Source organism: Pseudophryne corroboree, assembly GCF_028390025.1.
Source record: "Pseudophryne corroboree isolate aPseCor3 chromosome 12 unlocalized genomic scaffold, aPseCor3.hap2 SUPER_12_unloc_1, whole genome shotgun sequence".
Taxonomy (NCBI): Eukaryota; Metazoa; Chordata; class Amphibia; order Anura; family Myobatrachidae; genus Pseudophryne; species Pseudophryne corroboree.
Genome location: NW_026967485.1, coordinates 151335 through 167417, shown reverse-complemented (window position 1 = coordinate 167417; position 16083 = coordinate 151335). Strand labels below are relative to the sequence as shown.

General features: G+C 46.6%; 12 non-coding genes and 3 pseudogenes across 12 annotated transcripts; 12 read left to right on the top strand and 3 right to left on the bottom strand.

The window, feature by feature from the left end:
• Window positions 1-123: 123 nt before the first annotated feature.
• On the top strand, window positions 124-239 carry LOC134982404 (U5 spliceosomal RNA). Its single transcript, XR_010191102.1, has one exon. It is a non-coding gene; the product is annotated as a U5 spliceosomal RNA (small nuclear RNA).
• Window positions 240-509: 270 nt separating this feature from the next.
• On the top strand, window positions 510-625 carry LOC134982351 (U5 spliceosomal RNA). The gene has a single exon (XR_010191054.1). It is a non-coding gene; the product is annotated as a U5 spliceosomal RNA (small nuclear RNA).
• Window positions 626-911: 286 nt separating this feature from the next.
• On the top strand, window positions 912-1027 carry LOC134982368 (U5 spliceosomal RNA). Its single transcript, XR_010191069.1, has one exon. It is a non-coding gene; the product is annotated as a U5 spliceosomal RNA (small nuclear RNA).
• A 278-nt stretch (window positions 1028-1305) lies between these two features.
• On the top strand, window positions 1306-1421 carry LOC134982390 (U5 spliceosomal RNA). The gene has a single exon (XR_010191089.1). It is a non-coding gene; the product is annotated as a U5 spliceosomal RNA (small nuclear RNA).
• A 275-nt stretch (window positions 1422-1696) lies between these two features.
• Window positions 1697-1812, top strand: LOC134982427 (U5 spliceosomal RNA). The gene has a single exon (XR_010191124.1). It is a non-coding gene; the product is annotated as a U5 spliceosomal RNA (small nuclear RNA).
• Window positions 1813-7188: 5376 nt separating this feature from the next.
• TRNAN-AUU (transfer RNA asparagine (anticodon AUU)) lies at window positions 7189-7262 on the bottom strand. The gene has a single exon. It is a non-coding gene; the product is annotated as a tRNA-Asn (tRNA).
• Window positions 7263-8566: 1304 nt separating this feature from the next.
• LOC134982424 (U1 spliceosomal RNA) lies at window positions 8567-8730 on the top strand. Its single transcript, XR_010191121.1, has one exon. It is a non-coding gene; the product is annotated as a U1 spliceosomal RNA (small nuclear RNA).
• Window positions 8731-8882: 152 nt separating this feature from the next.
• On the top strand, window positions 8883-9024 carry LOC134982856 (U1 spliceosomal RNA; annotated as a pseudogene).
• Window positions 9025-9715: 691 nt separating this feature from the next.
• LOC134982412 (U1 spliceosomal RNA) lies at window positions 9716-9879 on the top strand. The gene has a single exon (XR_010191110.1). It is a non-coding gene; the product is annotated as a U1 spliceosomal RNA (small nuclear RNA).
• A 152-nt stretch (window positions 9880-10031) lies between these two features.
• Window positions 10032-10173, top strand: LOC134982855 (U1 spliceosomal RNA; annotated as a pseudogene).
• A 691-nt stretch (window positions 10174-10864) lies between these two features.
• Window positions 10865-11028, top strand: LOC134982399 (U1 spliceosomal RNA). The gene has a single exon (XR_010191098.1). It is a non-coding gene; the product is annotated as a U1 spliceosomal RNA (small nuclear RNA).
• Window positions 11029-11180: 152 nt separating this feature from the next.
• On the top strand, window positions 11181-11322 carry LOC134982853 (U1 spliceosomal RNA; annotated as a pseudogene).
• Window positions 11323-12013: 691 nt separating this feature from the next.
• On the top strand, window positions 12014-12177 carry LOC134982603 (U1 spliceosomal RNA). Its single transcript, XR_010191284.1, has one exon. It is a non-coding gene; the product is annotated as a U1 spliceosomal RNA (small nuclear RNA).
• Window positions 12178-15481: 3304 nt separating this feature from the next.
• On the bottom strand, window positions 15482-15644 carry LOC134982845 (U1 spliceosomal RNA). Its single transcript, XR_010191504.1, has one exon. It is a non-coding gene; the product is annotated as a U1 spliceosomal RNA (small nuclear RNA).
• A 152-nt stretch (window positions 15645-15796) lies between these two features.
• LOC134982734 (U1 spliceosomal RNA) lies at window positions 15797-15960 on the bottom strand. Its single transcript, XR_010191404.1, has one exon. It is a non-coding gene; the product is annotated as a U1 spliceosomal RNA (small nuclear RNA).
• Window positions 15961-16083: the final 123 nt, after the last annotated feature.

Here is a 16083-nt window from a genome sequence, read left to right as displayed (position 1 = left end):
GGGTCGCTGCTCGAGCATCCCCCTGTCAAGTAAAGGAGATTCAACTGAGGCAGCACAAGGGAACTCTCATCTGGGGACAACAACTGCAGGGAGAACACATATTTTCAGATAAAAATCTTGGTCATGCTCTGGTTTCTCTTCAGAACGAACAAATCTTTCGCCTTTTATTAAAGATTTCCGTGGAGAGGAGCAAAACCGAGTTTTATCTAAATTTTTGCATGCCCCATCTTTTTGGGGTTTCTTTTATCGGTTTAAAGATAGAATGAGTGTGCTTTAATGTAAGCTCATTTGCATAGAAATGACAGTAAATGTTTGTTTCTTTTCAAACAGAACTTTCTTGACCATGCTACTTGCTTGAAAGATCTGGGAGCACATGGAATACAGTACAAACCATGCTTATAGCAAGGAGAAGACAGGTGAGAAATCTGCTTTCTTTCAAATTGGGCGCTCACTTTGATCTGAATGAGGACTGCTGGCACGGCACTCAGGCGACAGGTGGAATCTTGGTCATGCTCTGGTTTCTCTTCAGAACGAACAAATCTTTCGCCTTTTACTAAAGATTTCCGTGGAGAGGAGCAAAACTGAGTTTTATCTCAATTTTTGCATGCCCCATATTATTGGGGTTTCTTTTATCGGATTAAAGACAGAACGAGTGTGCTTTCTTGTTAGCTTTAATGTAAGTTTATTTGCATAACAATGACAATAAATGTCTGTTTCTTTTCAAGCAGAACTTTCTTGACCATACTAATTGCTTGAAAGATCTGGGAGCACATGGAAAAGAGTACAAACCATGCTTATAGCAAGGGGAAGCCTGGTGAGAAATCTGCTTTCTTTCTTTCAAATTGGGTGCTCACTTTGAGCTGAATGAGGACTGCTGGCATGGCACTCAGGCGACAGGTGGAATCTTGGTCATGCTCTGGTTTCTCTTCAGAACGAACAAATCTTTCGCCTTTTACTAAAGATTTCCGTGGAGAGGAGCAAAACTGAGTTTTATCTCAATTTTTGCATGCCCCGTCTTATTGGGGTTTCTTTTATCAGTTTAAAGATAGAACGAGTGTGCTTTAATGTAAGCTCATTTGCGTAGAAATGACAGTAAATGTTTGTTTCTTTTCAAACAGAACTTTCTTGACTATACTAATTGCTTGAAAGATCTGGGAGCACATGGAAAAGAGTACAAACCATGTTTATAGCAAGGGGAAGCCTGGTGAGAAATCTGCTTTCTTTCTTTCTTTCAAATTGGGTGCTCACTTTGAGCTGAATGAGAACTGCTGGCATGGCACTCAGGCGACAGGTAGAATCTTGGTCATGCTGTGGTTTCTCTTCAGAACGAACAAATCTTTCGCCTTTTACTAAAGATTTCCGTGGAGAGGAGCAAAACTGAGTTTTATCTCAATTTTTGCATGCCCCATCTTATTGGGGTTTTATTTTATTGGTTTAAAGATAGAACGAGTGTGCTTTAATGTAAGCTCATTTGCATAGAAATGACAGTAAATGTTTGTTTCTTTTCAAACAGAACTTTCTTGACCACACTAATTGTTTGAAAGATCTGGGAGCACATGGAAAAGAGTACAAACCATGTTTATAGCAAGGGGAAGCCTGGTGAGAAATCTGCTTTCTTTCATTCAAATTGGGTGCTCACTTTGAGCTGAATGAGAACTGCTGGCATGGCACTCAGGCGACAGGTGGAATCTTGGTCATGCTCTGGTTTCTCTTCAGAACTAACAAATATTTCGCCTTTTATTAAAGATTTCCGTGGAGAGGAGCAAAACTGAGTTTTATCTCAATTTTTGCATGCCCCATATTATTGGGGTTTCTTTTATCAGTTTAAAGACAGAACGAGTGTGCTTTCTTGTTAGCTTTAATGTAAGTTTATTTGCATAACAATGACAGTAAATGTTTGTTTCTTTTCAAACAGAACTTTCTTGACCATGCTACTTGCTTGAAAGATCTGGGAGCACATGGAAAACAGTACAAACCATGCAGTATCACAAGAGCCTTTATTTGATCTTTCATGAAGATAGAGCAGAATTGAGGACACGTCAACAATTTCTGCCGAAGGTGGTTCATCTTTCCACATGGTGCCTTTGGCCACTGACACCTTCGTTGAGTCAAAGTCTCTGGCTGTGGTCAGAACTTTGAAAATTTAAGTCACCAGAACGGTTCAGATTAGGAAAACAGAGGCTCTGTTTGTCCTGTATGCTCCCAACATGATTGGGTGTCCTGCTTCCATGCAGACCATTATGCGCTGGATCTGTGGTAAGATTCAGCATGCTCATTCCACGGCAGGATTGCCGTTACTGAATTAGGTGAAGACCCATTCTACTAGAAAGGTGGGTTCATCCTGGGCAGCTGGTCGGGGAGTCTCGGCATTGCAACTTTGCCGAGCAGCTATTTAGTAAACACTTTTGCTAAGTTTTACAAGTTTGATACCTTGGCTGATGATAACCTCAAGTTAGGTCATTCGGTGCTGCAGAGTCGTACGCACTCTCCCACCCGTTCAAGAGCTTTGGTATAACCCCATGGTTCTTAATGTGACCCCAGCATCCTCTAGGTCGTATGAGAAAATAGGATTTTAATACCTACCAGTAAATCCTTTTCTCTTAGTACGTAGAGGATGCTGGGCACCCGTCCCAGTCCATACTGTGTCTGCAGTTATTACTTGTGGTTATACACATGTTGTGTTACGGTTCTGGTCAGCTTTTTGCTGCAATTGTTCATGCCGTTGGCTTGTGTTCTGTTGAATGCCACGTTCTGCGGCATGCTTAAGGTGTGAGCTGGTAAGATGCTCACCTTAGTTTAACAATAAATCCTTTCCTCGAAATGTCCGTCTCCCTGGGCACAGTTCCTATAACTGGAGTCTGGAGGAGGGGCATAGAGGGAGGAGCCAGTTCACACCCTTTGAAAGTCTTAAAGTGCCCATGTCTCTTGCGGATCCCGTCTATACCCCATGGTTCTTAATGTGACCCCAGCATCCTCTACGGACTAAGAGAAAAGGATGCCCTTGTGTACTATCCTGACTTCTCCTCCCGTCTGCTTACTTTGTGCCATCCAACGCACAATGCGAACTACAGGTGGTGCTGCAGGGCCCACACCCTTTTACTTGCCTTACAGAACAGCTCTGGAGCTGTTACAGTGCCCAGCTGCTGCAAGAAATCAGCATGAATGCTTCAGGGGATGGGGCATGGCCAACATGAGCCCCACACCAAAGGAGGGTGGGGGTGTTTAATGCAAACTAGGGGTCATCCAAGCACTGCAAAAGGCCGCCATGCCCTGCATGCCCCTTTTCTCTTTTTATATGCAGATGAGGGTTCCAGCCAACTTTGGCCCACTGCTTGGATGACATCACCGTATGCAAATCCGTCTGCTGCAGACCTTCCCCCAGGAATGCTTGTACTAGTTGTTGGATATGGTTTGATATTTGATGGTGCTTCAGTATTAGGCAGCCTTCCGCCCTCCCATGTTCATCTGAAAAGATGTGGTCTCCCTGCAGTTGTTGTCCCCAGACGAGAGTTCCCTTGTGCTTCCTCATTTGAATCTCCTTAACTTGACGGGGGAGGGGCTGCCCGAGCTGCCACCCTCCCCAGCCCTATCCCAACTCATACTTATTTTACATATTAGATCTCTTGATCATGAAGATTGTTCTCACAGGGTGAGGTTCATCCATTATATTTTAAAATAGGAAGGTACAAATTACATATTTGAATTGCATCTATGTGCTGGATTCAAATGTCCCCCCCCCTTCCTTTCTCAATTGTGCCCGTCAGCAGCTATTCTAAGGTTGCTGCCAATGGGTGTGACACATTAATTTCTTCTGTGGGGTACACTGGACTCCACAAGGATTCACATTGGGGTGTAGAGTAGGATCTTGATCTGAGGCACCAACCGGCTCAAAGCTTTTGACTGTTCCCAAGAAGCTCAGTGCATTCTCCTCTATAACCCCGCTTCCATGAACAGGGAGCTCAGTTTGTAGTTGGTGCCTTCAGTAGCAGGCCAATTAACAGGGGCCTGCCTCAGGCAGCCTATTCTTAGCTATTAATTTTGACAAGAAAAGAAGAACTTGTTTTATGAGAATCTACAAGGGCTGCAGCAGGCTAGGTCTAATAGACATCTTTACTGCAGCTTCATCACTCCGAGCGGCGCTGTATACTCCCGTGCCCTGGTTGCTGGGTCACTGCAGTGGAGGCTCCGGTTTCATCCTAAGGTCAGTCACACACACACCACCCTTCCGGATCACGAGGCCGCTGATGAAGGGGAGCGAGGCCGTAGGGGGTGGGCCGTGTGCGCACTGCGGTGGACACTGATTACTGGGCAGCCGCTCCACTAGCCACCAGGTACAGTTAAGGAGCACAGGTCTGGGGGTTTTTCTCCTATATTAACCCAATTTTGTACTGCCCGCAGCGCATTGTGATAGGTAATAGGGCCTGATTCAGGTTGGATTGCAATCACAATAAGCGATCCAACTGCAAAAATTGCTAAGAGCATACGCATGTGCCTGCATTTTCTGCGGCACCCCGCATAGAATGTGATCGCCTCTGCCTGTCAATCGGGGCGGGGAAGGGGGGGAGAGGTGGGTCAGCAACACTCCATTTCTAAGTCAGGGATGGAGCGGTGCGGGGGCAAGGCTTCAAAATGGGGTCTGCAACGGAGGAGACACAGGGGGCGTGGTCACAGCGGCTGTATGACATCACATTCAGCCGCTGTGATCACAAAAATGGTGGCGGCTTCCTGCGCGCACATACAGTCTGCACCAGCAGGAGCCTACACCATTTTTTATGATCACGCTGAACTGCAGTGCGACTGCAATTACAGCATGGTCAAGAAGGGAGGCGTCATGCTGGGTGGCCATGCCCTGTCACTGTGCAGGAGCCAGCACCGCTCACACACTAGTCCCCGGGTGCAGCCCCCAACCCCCGGGACACCCGGAGCAACAAAATGTAGATTCAGGCCACCAGGCCACGCCCCTACCTATGAAACCATGCCTCCTTTTTACCATTGCGCTGCTTATCTGCGCGCACTGCATTACAATCTCCCTCGCCACCTCTCTGGGTGTCACCAGTGATAGTGACACCTCTGCCATGCTTGTAGCAGCTGGTCCTAAGATCTACGCCTCAAACCCTGAGTGTTTGCCCTTGTGACTTGTTGATCATCATAGCGAAGCAGATGCTTACAGAAAACTGCAGGGGCTTAGATTGAAAATAAAAAAATTGATGGGTATAAGGTAGAGAGGAGCGGGTTCGGTTCTCCGAGAACCGAATTCCCCACGAACTCCACGTGGTTTACACTGGTCCGAGGCAGGCTCGGTTGTTCCCGCCTGACTCGGAAAACCTGAACAAGGGAAAATGTCATCATCCCGCTGTCGGATTCTCGCGAGATTCGGATTCCATATAAAGAGCTGCGCGTTGCTGCCATTTTTACTCGTGCATTGAAGAGAGAGCGGAGAGGACGTGGCTATGTTCTCTCAGTGGAAATCTCAATATCAGTGCTCAGTATCAGTGGTTACTTATTGCTGCTCAGTAATACTAGTAGTGTGTCTCTCCTGCTCAGTGTCAGTTCTCAGTAGTATCCTCATCAGTGCTCAGTATCACTGCTCATTGTCTTGTGCTGCATTGTGATGCTCAGCATACTACAGTACATTACTAATAGTCCAGTGCTGCATCTTGCTGCTCAGTGTCAGTTCTAGTATCCTCATCAGTGCTCACTATCACTGCTCATTGCATTGTGGTGTTCTGTATACTACAATAACATAGTAACATAGTTTTTGAGGTTGAATAGAGGCAAATTGCCCATCGTGTTTAACCTGTTTTAAGTTGTGATGATTCTACATACTTGCTGAATAATGTTTTATGACTAGTTAGCTACTATAACTCATGTTACCCCCGGATTAACCATGTTGATATTTTAAGTATTATAACCTTGGATAGCTTTTTCATTCAGAAATGTATCCATTCCTTTTTTAAATCCAATTACAGAGTCCGCCATTACCACCTTCCCTGGCAGGGAATTCCACATCCTGATTGCCCTAACAGTGAAGAAACCTTTCCTCCATTGCGTTCTGAACTTTCCTCCAGTCGCAGCGAGTGACCACGTGTTCTTTTAATAAATAATTCCTCTGATAACTCTTTGTTATGTATCTTTACATATTTGAAGATATTAATAATATCTCCTCTTAGGCACCTCTTTTCTAGTGTATAAATATTCAGCCTAGTAAGTCTTTCCTTATAGTCCAGTACTTTTAGGCCTTTAATCAATTTAGTCTTCAGGATCTCTTACACTTCCATGAGCAGCAGAGTAGTGCAATGGAAGCATGCTGGGCCCATAACCCAGAGGTTGATTGATCGAAACTATCCTCTGCTATGTGCATTTTTTTTTTTATAATTAAAGTAATCAAAAACTGGGATTGATATTTTGGCTCTTTTATTTTTACTTAAAGTACAATAACTTTTATCATTTTAATTTGTTTTAATAGTATATTGACAGCATTGTTTTCTTTAAAAAATCCACTTAATTTTCTTTACCCTATTACTGAAATGGTAATTGACAAAAACAAACTACATTGTCACCAGAAGAGCAATGCAAAATGTACAAGTGATATATGAAAATCATCTTCCATCTTGAATTTCAATGATGCATTGGGACAACAATTTGTGAGAAACATCTTCACCCATAAAGAAAGATTTTCTTAATTCCTTACCTGTGTGCTGATTAGATATCACCTTGTTTTCACATTAAACAGACTTCCCCATGAGGAAGCAGCAAGGATGCAGTGACGTTTCCTGGTGTCAACCTGTATTATTTCAGTAGACATTGAAATGAGGATGCATCTTTGATGCCTTTCCAATGAAGCAAGTTTATTTCAGTAATAGGTGAAAAACCATTCCTACAAAGGTGTTAATCAGAGACTTGGCTTTGTGGACACTTTTCAGAGAGCAAATTTGTTAGCATAAACATAAAATCAGAAAATGAAGAGCTGTTTAATCACTCAATTGGACTTTTCTGCCAGCATATTTTTTTTTCTCTGCAACCCACTGCTAAACTGTGCTTCCTAGCTGTTTTTTTTATAAAATCACTTAATCAAATCTAGCTCTGATTACATCAGAGAAGGCCAGGTACCCTACACCATAAGGGGTTTTTTTGAAATTTTGACTTGTCTACTTAAAGATCACCAAAATCTGATTACAAGGTCAATTACATCCCTGGGTGGGATTGAACCACCAACCTTTTGGTTAATAGCCAAACATGCTAACCGATTGCGCCACAGAGACACGTTGCAAAAGTCAATACTGACAAAGGCTAATAATCATTCATCTAGAACGTTTCCTAGAAAAACTTTAAAAAGTCAATAATCTGGAGAATTTTTGTAAGAAACACATTGGTACTTTCCCATGATGAGTGAGTGCTTCAGGATTTCTTGCACTTACATGGGCTATTAACCAAAAGGTTGGTGGTTCAATCCCACCCAGGGATGTAATTGACCTTGTCATCAGATTTTGGTGATCTTTAAGAAGACAAGTCAAAATTTCAAACCCCCTCTTATGGTGTAGGGTACCTGGCCTTCTCTGACGTAATCAGAGTTAGATTTAATTAAGTGATTTTATAAAAAACAGCTAGGAAGCACAATTTAGCAGTGGGTTGCAGAGAAAAAAATAACATTTTAAACCTACCGGTAATTTTTTTTTCTCGTAGTCCGTAGAGGATGATGGGGACTCCGTAAGGACCATGGGGGATAGACGGGCTCCACAGCAGACATGGGCACTTTAAGAAAGACTTTAGATCTGGGTGTGCACTGGCTCCTCCCTCTATGCCCCTCCTCCATACCTCAGTTAGAGAAACTGTGCCCAGAGGAGACGGACAGTACGAGGAAAGGATTTTTGTTAATCCAAGGTCAAGATTCATACCAGCCACACCAATCACACCGTATAACTTGTGATATACTACCCAGTTAACAGTATGAAAACAACATAGCATCAGTCCAAGACCGATGAAAACTAACATATAACCCTTATGTAAGCAATAACTATATACAAGTCTTGCAGAAGTAGACCGCACTTGGGACGGGCACCCAGCATCCTCTACGGACTACGAGAAAAAGATTTACCGGTAGGTTTAAAATCTTATTTTCTCTTACGTCCTAGAGGATGCTGGGGACTCCGTAAGGACCATGGGGATTATACCAAAGCTCCCAAACGGGCAGGAGAGTGCGGATGACTCTGCAGCACCGATTGAGCAAACAGGAGGTCCTCCTCAGCCAGGGTATCAAACTTATAGAACTTTGCAAAGGTGTTTGAACCAACTTTGACCCACTGCTTGGATGACATCACCATATGCAAATCCATCTGCGGCAGGCCTTCCCCCAGGAATGCTTGCACTAGTTGTTGCATTTGGTTTGTTGTTTGGGGGTGCTTCAGTATTAGGCAGCCTTCTGCCCTCCCATGTTCATCTGAAAATATGTGTTCTCCCTGCAGTTGTTGTCCCCAGATGAGAGTTCCCTTGTGCTGCCTCAGTTGAATCTCCTTTACTTGACAGAGATGTGCCTGAGCAGCGGCCCTCCCCAGCCCTATCCCAAATCATACTTATTTTGCATAGGAGATACCATGGTCATGAAGATTGTTCTCCCAGGGTTAGGTTCATTCATTGCATTCTGGGTATGCTGACCCCTGTGATTTCCCCAAATGTGGGAAACTCAACTGCATTATTTGTGGTAGTGGGGGACTGTGTTTGTGCTTTCCTCTGGTCAGCTCTGGTAAAAGTCAGATTTCTTTGTCTCAGATCTTCCTCTAGCCTTGTTCTTCTTTCGAGAGTTCCCTTGTGCTGCCTCAGTTGGATCTCCTTCACTTGACAGGGGGGTTCCCGAGCAGCGACCCTCCCCAGCTCTAGCCCAACTCCTACTTACCTGCCAGGTGAGATACTATGATCATGAAGATGCTTCTCCCAGGGCAAGGCTCACCCATTGCACTCTGGGTGTGCTGCCCCTGCGATTTCCCCAAATGTGGGAAACTTGACTGCATAATTTGTGTTTCCCCTGGTCGGCTCTCATATAATTCAGATCTCTTTGTCTCAGGTCGCTCTCCAGCCTAGTTTGCTGTCTGTTTCCACTACTTTTTCTTGAGCCCCTCCCTTCTATACCCTTGTGCACTATCCTGACTTCTCCCGTCTGCTTACTTTGTGCCTTCCAACGCACAATGCAAACTACAGGTAGTGCTGCAGGGCCCACACCCTTTTACTTGCTTTACAGAGCAGCTCTGGAGCTGTTACAGTGCCCAGCTGCTGCAAGAAATCAGCTTGAGTGCTCCAGGGGCTGGGGCATAGCCAACATGAGCCCCACACCGAAGGAGGGTGGAGGTGTTTAATGCGAACTAGGGGTCATCCAAGCGCCGCAAAAGGCCGCCATGCCCTGCACACCCCTTTATTCTTTTCATATGCAGACGAGGGTTGAAGCCAACTTTGACCCACTGCTTGGATGACATCACCATATTCAAATCCATCTGCTGCAGGCCTTCCCCCAGGAATGCTTGCACTAGTTGTTGCATTTGGTTTGTTGTTTGGGGGTGCTTCAGTATTAGGCAGCCTTCTGCCCTCCCATGTTCATCTGAAAATATGTGTTCTCCCTGCAGTTGTTGTCCCCAGATGAGAGTTCCCTTGTGCTGCCTCAGTTGAATCTCCTTTACTTGACAGAGATGTGCCTGAGCAGCGGCCCTCCCCAGCCCTATCCCAAATCATACTTATTTTGCATAGGAGATACCATGGTCATGAAGATTGTTCTCCCAGGGTTAGGTTCATTCATTGCATTCTGGGTATGCTGACCCCTGTGATTTCCCCAAATGTGGGAAACTCAACTGCATTATTTGTGGTAGTGGGGGACTGTGTTTGTGCTTTCCTCTGGTCAGCTCTGGTAAAAGTCAGATTTCTTTGTCTCAGATCTTCCTCTAGCCTTGTTCTTCTTTCGAGAGTTCCCTTGTGCTGCCTCAGTTGGATCTCCTTCACTTGACAGGGGGGTGCCCGAGCAGCGACCCTCCCCAGCTCTAGCCCAACTCCTACTTACCTGCCAGGTGAGATACTATGATCATGAAGATGCTTCTCCCAGGGCAAGGCTCACCCATTGCACTCTGGGTGTGCTGCCCCTGCGATTTCCCCAAATGTGGGAAACTTGACTGCATAATTTGTGTTTCCCCTGGTCGGCTCTCATATAATTCAGATCTCTTTGTCTCAGGTCTCTCTCCAGCCTAGTTTGCTGTCTGTTTCCACTTCTTTTTTCTTGAGCCCCTCCCTTCTATACCCTTGTGCACTATCCTGACTTCTCCCGTCTGCTTACTTTGTGCCTTCCAACGCACAATGCAAACTACAGGTAGTGCTGAAGGCCCACACCCTTTTACTTGCTTTACAGAGCAGCTCTGGAGCTGTTACAGTGCCCAGCTGCTGCAAGAAATCAGCTTGAATGCTTCAGGGGCTGGGGCATAGCCAACATGAGCCCCACACCGAAGGAGGGTGGAGGTGTTTAATGCGAACTAGGGGTCATCCAAGCGCCGCAAAAGGCCGCCATGCCCTGCACACCCCTTTATTCTTTTCATATGCAGACGAGGGTTGAAGCCAACTTTGACCCACTGCTTGGATGACATCACCATATTCAAATCCATCTGCTGCAGGCCTTCCCCCAGGAATGCTTGCACTAGTTGTTGCATTTGGTTTGTTGTTTGGGGGTGCTTCAGTATTAGGCAGCCTTCTGCCCTCCCATGTTCATCTGAAAATATGTGTTCTCCCTGCAGTTGTTGTCCCCAGATGAGAGTTCCCTTGTGCTGCCTCAGTTGAATCTCCTTTACTTGACAGAGATGTGCCTGAGCAGCGGCCCTCCCCAGCCCTATCCCAAATCATACTTATTTTGCATAGGAGATACCATGGTCATGAAGATTGTTCTCCCAGGGTTAGGTTCATTCATTGCATTCTGGGTATGCTGACCCCTGTGATTTCCCCAAATGTGGGAAACTCAACTGCATTATTTGTGGTAGTGGGGGACTGTGTTTGTGCTTTCCTCTGATCAGCTCGGGTAAAAGTCAGATTTCTTTGTCTCAGATCTTCCTCTAGCCTTGTTCTTCTTTCGAGAGTTCCCTTGTGCTGCCTCAGTTGGATCTCCTTCACTTGACAGGGGGGTGCCCGAGCAGCGACCCTCCCCAGCTCTAGCCCAACTCCTACTTACCTGCCAGGTGAGATACTATGATCATGAAGATGCTTCTCCCAGGGCAAGGCTCACCCATTGCACTCTGGGTGTGCTGCCCCTGCGATTTCCCCAAATGTGGGAAACTTGACTGCATAATTTGTGTTTCCCCTGGTCGGCTCTCATATAATTCAGATCTCTTTGTCTCAGGTCTCTCTCCAGCCTAGTTTGCTGTCTGTTTCCACTTCTTTTTTCTTGAGCCCCTCCTTCTATACCCTTGTGCACTATCCTGACTTCTCCCGTCTGCTTACTTTGTGCCTTCCAACGCACAATGCAAACTACAGGTAGTGCTGCAGGGCCCACACCCTTTTACTTGCTTTACAGAGCAGCTCTGGAGCTGTTACAGTGCCCAGCTGCTGCAAGAAATCAGCTTGAATGCTTCAGGGGCTGGGGCATAGCCAACATGAGCCCCACACCGAAGGAGGGTGGAGGTGTTTAATGCGAACTAGGGGTCATCCAAGCGCCGCAAAAGACCGCCATGCCCTGCACACCCCTTTTTTCTTTTCATATGCAGACGAGGGTTGAAGCCAACTTTGACCCACTGCTTGGATGACATCACCATATGCAAATCCATCTGCTGCAGGCCTTCCCCCAGGAATGCTTGCACTAGTAGTTGCATTTGGTTTGTTGTTTGGGGGTGCTTCAGTTTTAGGCAGCCTTCTGCCCTCCCATGTTCATCTGAAAATATGTGTTCTCCCTGCAGTTGTTGTCCCCAGATGAGAGTTCCCTTGTGCTGCCTCAGTTGAATCTCCTTTACTTGACAGAGATGTGCCTGAGCAGCGGCCCTCCCCAGCCCTATCCCAAATCATACTTATTTTGCATAGGAGATACCATGGTCATGAAGATTGTTCTCCCAGGGTGAGGTTCATTCATTGCATTCTGGGTATGCTGACCCCTGTGATTTCCCCAAATGTAGGAAACTCGACTGCATTATTTGTGGTAGTGGGGGACTGTGTTTGTGCTTTCCTCTGGTCAGCTCTGGTAAAAGTCAGATTTCTTTGTCTCAGATCTTCCTCTAGCCTTGTTCTTCTTTCGAGAGTTCCCTTGTGCTGCCTCAGTTGGATCTCCTTCACTTGACAGGGGGTGCCCAAGCAGCAATCCTCCACAGCTCTAGCCCAACTCCTACTTACCTGCCAGGTGAGATACTATGATCTTCACTGTTAGGGCAATCAGGATGTGGAATTCCCTGCCAGGGAAGGTGGTAATGGTGGACTCTGTAATTGGATTTAAAAAAGGAATGGATACATTTCTGAATGAAAAAGCTATCAAAGGTTATAATACTTAAAATATCAACATGGTTAATCCGGGGGTAACATGAGTTGTAGTAGTTAACTAGTCATAAAACATTATTCAGCAAGTATGTAGAATCATCACAACTTAAAACAGGTTGAACACGATGGGCAATTTGCCTCTTTTCAACCTCAAAAACTATATTACTATATGTTACTATATTACTATGTTACTGTAGTATACAGAACACCACAATGTAATGAGCAGTGATAGTGAGCACTGATGAGGATACTAGAACTGACACTGAGCAGCAAGATGCAGCACTGGACTATTAGTAATGTACTGTAGTATGCTGAGCACCACAATGCAGCACAAGACAATGAGCAGTGATACTGAGCACTGATGAGGATACTACTGAGAACTGACACTGAGCAGGAGAGACACACTACTAGTATTACTGATCAGCAATAAGTAACCACTGATACTGAGCACTGATATTGAGATTTCCACTGAGAGAACATAGCCACGTCCTCTCCACTCTCTCTTCAATGCACGAGTAAAAATGGCGGCAACGCGCAGCTCTTTATATGAAATCCGAATCTCGCGAGAATCCGACAGCGGGATGATGACATTTTCCCTTGTTCAGGTTTTCCGAGTCAGGCGGGAACAACCGAGCCTGCCTCGGACCAGTGTAAACCACGTGGAGTTCGTGGGGAATTCGGTTCTCGGAGAACCGAACCCGCACCTCTCTACCTTATACCCATAAATTTTTTTATTTTCAATCTAAGCCCCTGCAGTTTTCTGTAAGCATCTGCTTCGCTATGATGATCAACAAGTCACAAGGGCAAACACTCAGGGCTTGAGGCGTAGATCTTAGGACCAGCTGCTACAAGCATGGCAGAGGTGGCACTATCACTGGTGACACCCAGAGAGGTGGCGAAGGAGATTGTAATGCAGTGCGCGCAGATAAGCAGCGCAATGGTAAAAAGGAGGCATGGTTTCATAGGTAGGGGCGTGGCCTGGTGGCCTGAATCTACATTTTGTTGCTCCGGGTGTCCCGGGGGTTGGGGGCTGCACCCGGGGACTAGTGTGTGAGCGGTGCTGGCTCCTGCACAGTGACAGGACATGGCCACCCAGCATGACGCCTCCCTTCTTGACCATGCTGTAATTGCAGTCGCACTGCAGTTCAGCGTGATCATAAAAAATGGTGTAGCCTTCTGCTGGTGCAGACTGTATGTGCGCGCAGGAAGCCGCCACCATTTTTGTGATCACAGCGGCTGAATGTGATGTCATACAGCCGCTGTGACCATGCCCCCTGTGTCTCCTCCGTTGCAGACCCCATTTTGAAGCCTTGCCCCCGCACCGCTCCATCCCTGACTTGGAAATGTAGTGTTGCTGACCCCCCTCTACCCCCCTGCCCCGATTGACAGGCAGAGGCGATCGCATTCTCTGCGGGGTGCCGCAGAAAATGCAGGCACATGCGTATGCTCTTAGCAATTTTTGCAGTTGGATCGCTTATTGTGATTGCAACCCAACCTGAATCAGGCCCTATTACCTATCACAATGCGCTGCGGGCAGTACAAAATTGGTTTAATATGGGAGAAAAACCCCCAGACCTGTGCTCCTTAACTGTACCTGGTGGCTTGTGGAGCGGCTGCCCAGTAATCAGTGTCCACGCCAGTGCGCACACGGTCCACCCCCTACGGCCACGCTCCCCTTCATCAGCGGCCTCGTGATCCGGAAGGGCGGTGTGTGTGTGACTGACCTTAGGAAGAAACCGGAGCCTCCGCTGCAGTGATCCAGCAACCAGGGCACGGGAGTATACAGCGCCGCTGGGAGTGATGAAGCTGCAGTAAAGATGTCTATTAGACCTAGCCTGCTGCAGCCCTTGTAGATTCTCATAAAAAAAGTTCTTATTTTCTTGTCAAAATTAATAGCTAAGAATAGGCTGCCTGAGGCAGGCCCCTGTTAAGTGGCCTGCTACTGAAGGCACCAACTACAAACTGAGCTCCCTGTTCATGGAAGCGGGGTTATAGAGGAGAATGCGCTGAGCATCTTGGGAACAGTCAAAAGCTTTGAGCCGGTTGGTGCCTCAGATCAAGATCCTACTCTACACCCCAATGTGAATCCTTGTGGAGTCCAGTGTACCCCACAGAAGAAATTAATGTGTCACACCCATTGGCAGCAACCTTAGAATAGCTGCTGACGGGCACAATTGAGAAAGGAAGGGGGGGGGGACATTTGAATCCAGCACATAGATGCAATTCAAATATGTAATTTGAACCTTCCTATTTTAAAATATAATGGATGAACCTCACCCTGTGAGAACAATCTTCATGATATAGAGATCTCATATGCAAAATAAGTATGAGTTGGGATAGGGCTGGGGAGGGTAGCTGCTCGGGCAAGCCCCTCCCCCGTCAAGTTAAGGAGATTCAACTGAGGAGGCACAAGGGAACTCTCGTCTGGGGACAACAACTGCAGGGAGACCACATCTTTTCAGATGAACATGGGAGGGCGGAAGGCTGCCTAATACTGAAGCACCATCAAATATCAAACCATATGCAATAACTAGTACAAGCATTCCTGGGGGAAGGTCTGCAGGAGACGAATTTGCATACGGTGATGTCATCCAAGCAGTGGGCCAAAGTTGGCTGGAACCCTCATCTGCATATGAAAAGAGAAAAGGGTTATGCAGGGCATGGCGGCCTTTTGCGGCGCTTGGATGACCCCTAGTTCGCATTAAACACCTCCACCCTCCTTCGGTGTGGGGCTCATGTTGGCTATGCCCCAGCCCCTGAAGCATTCAAGCTGATTTCTTGCAGCAGCTTGGCACTGTAACAGCTCCAGAGCTGCTCTGTAAGGCAAATAAAAGGGTGTGGGCCCTGCAGCACTACCTGTAGTTCGCATTGTGCGTTGGAAGGCACAAAGTAAGCAGACGGGAGAAGTCAGGATAGTGCGCAAGGGCATAGAAGGGAGCGGCTCAAGAAAATAGAAGTGGAAACAGACAGCAAACTAGGCTGGAGAGAGACCTGAGACAAAGAGATCTGAATTATACGAGAGTCGACCAGGGGAAACACAAATTATGCAGTCAAGTTTCCCACATTTGGGGAAATCGCAGGGGCAGCACACCCAGAGTGCAATGGGTGAGCCTTGCCCTGGGAGAAGCACCTTCAAGATCATAGTATCTCACCTGGCAGGTAAGTAGGAGTTGGGCTAGAGCTGGGGAGGGTCGCTGCTCGGGCACCCCCCTGTCAAGTGAAGGAGATCCAACTGAGGCAGCACAATGGAACTCTCGAAAGAAGAACAAGGCTAGAGGAAGATCTGAGACAAAGAAATCTGACTTTTACCAGAGCTGACCAGCGGAAAACACAAACACAGTCCCCCACTACCACAAATAATGCAGGCGAGTTTCCCACATTTGGGGAAATCACAGGGGTCAGCATACCCAGAATGCAATGAATGAACCTCACCCTGGGTGAACAATTTTCATGACCATGGTGTCTCCTATGCAAAATAAGTATGATTTGGGATAGGGCTGGGGAGGGCCGCTGCTCAGGCACATCTCTGTCAAGTAAAGGAGATTCAACTGAGGCAGCACAAGGGAACTCTCATCTGGGGACAACAACTGCAGGGAGAACACATAT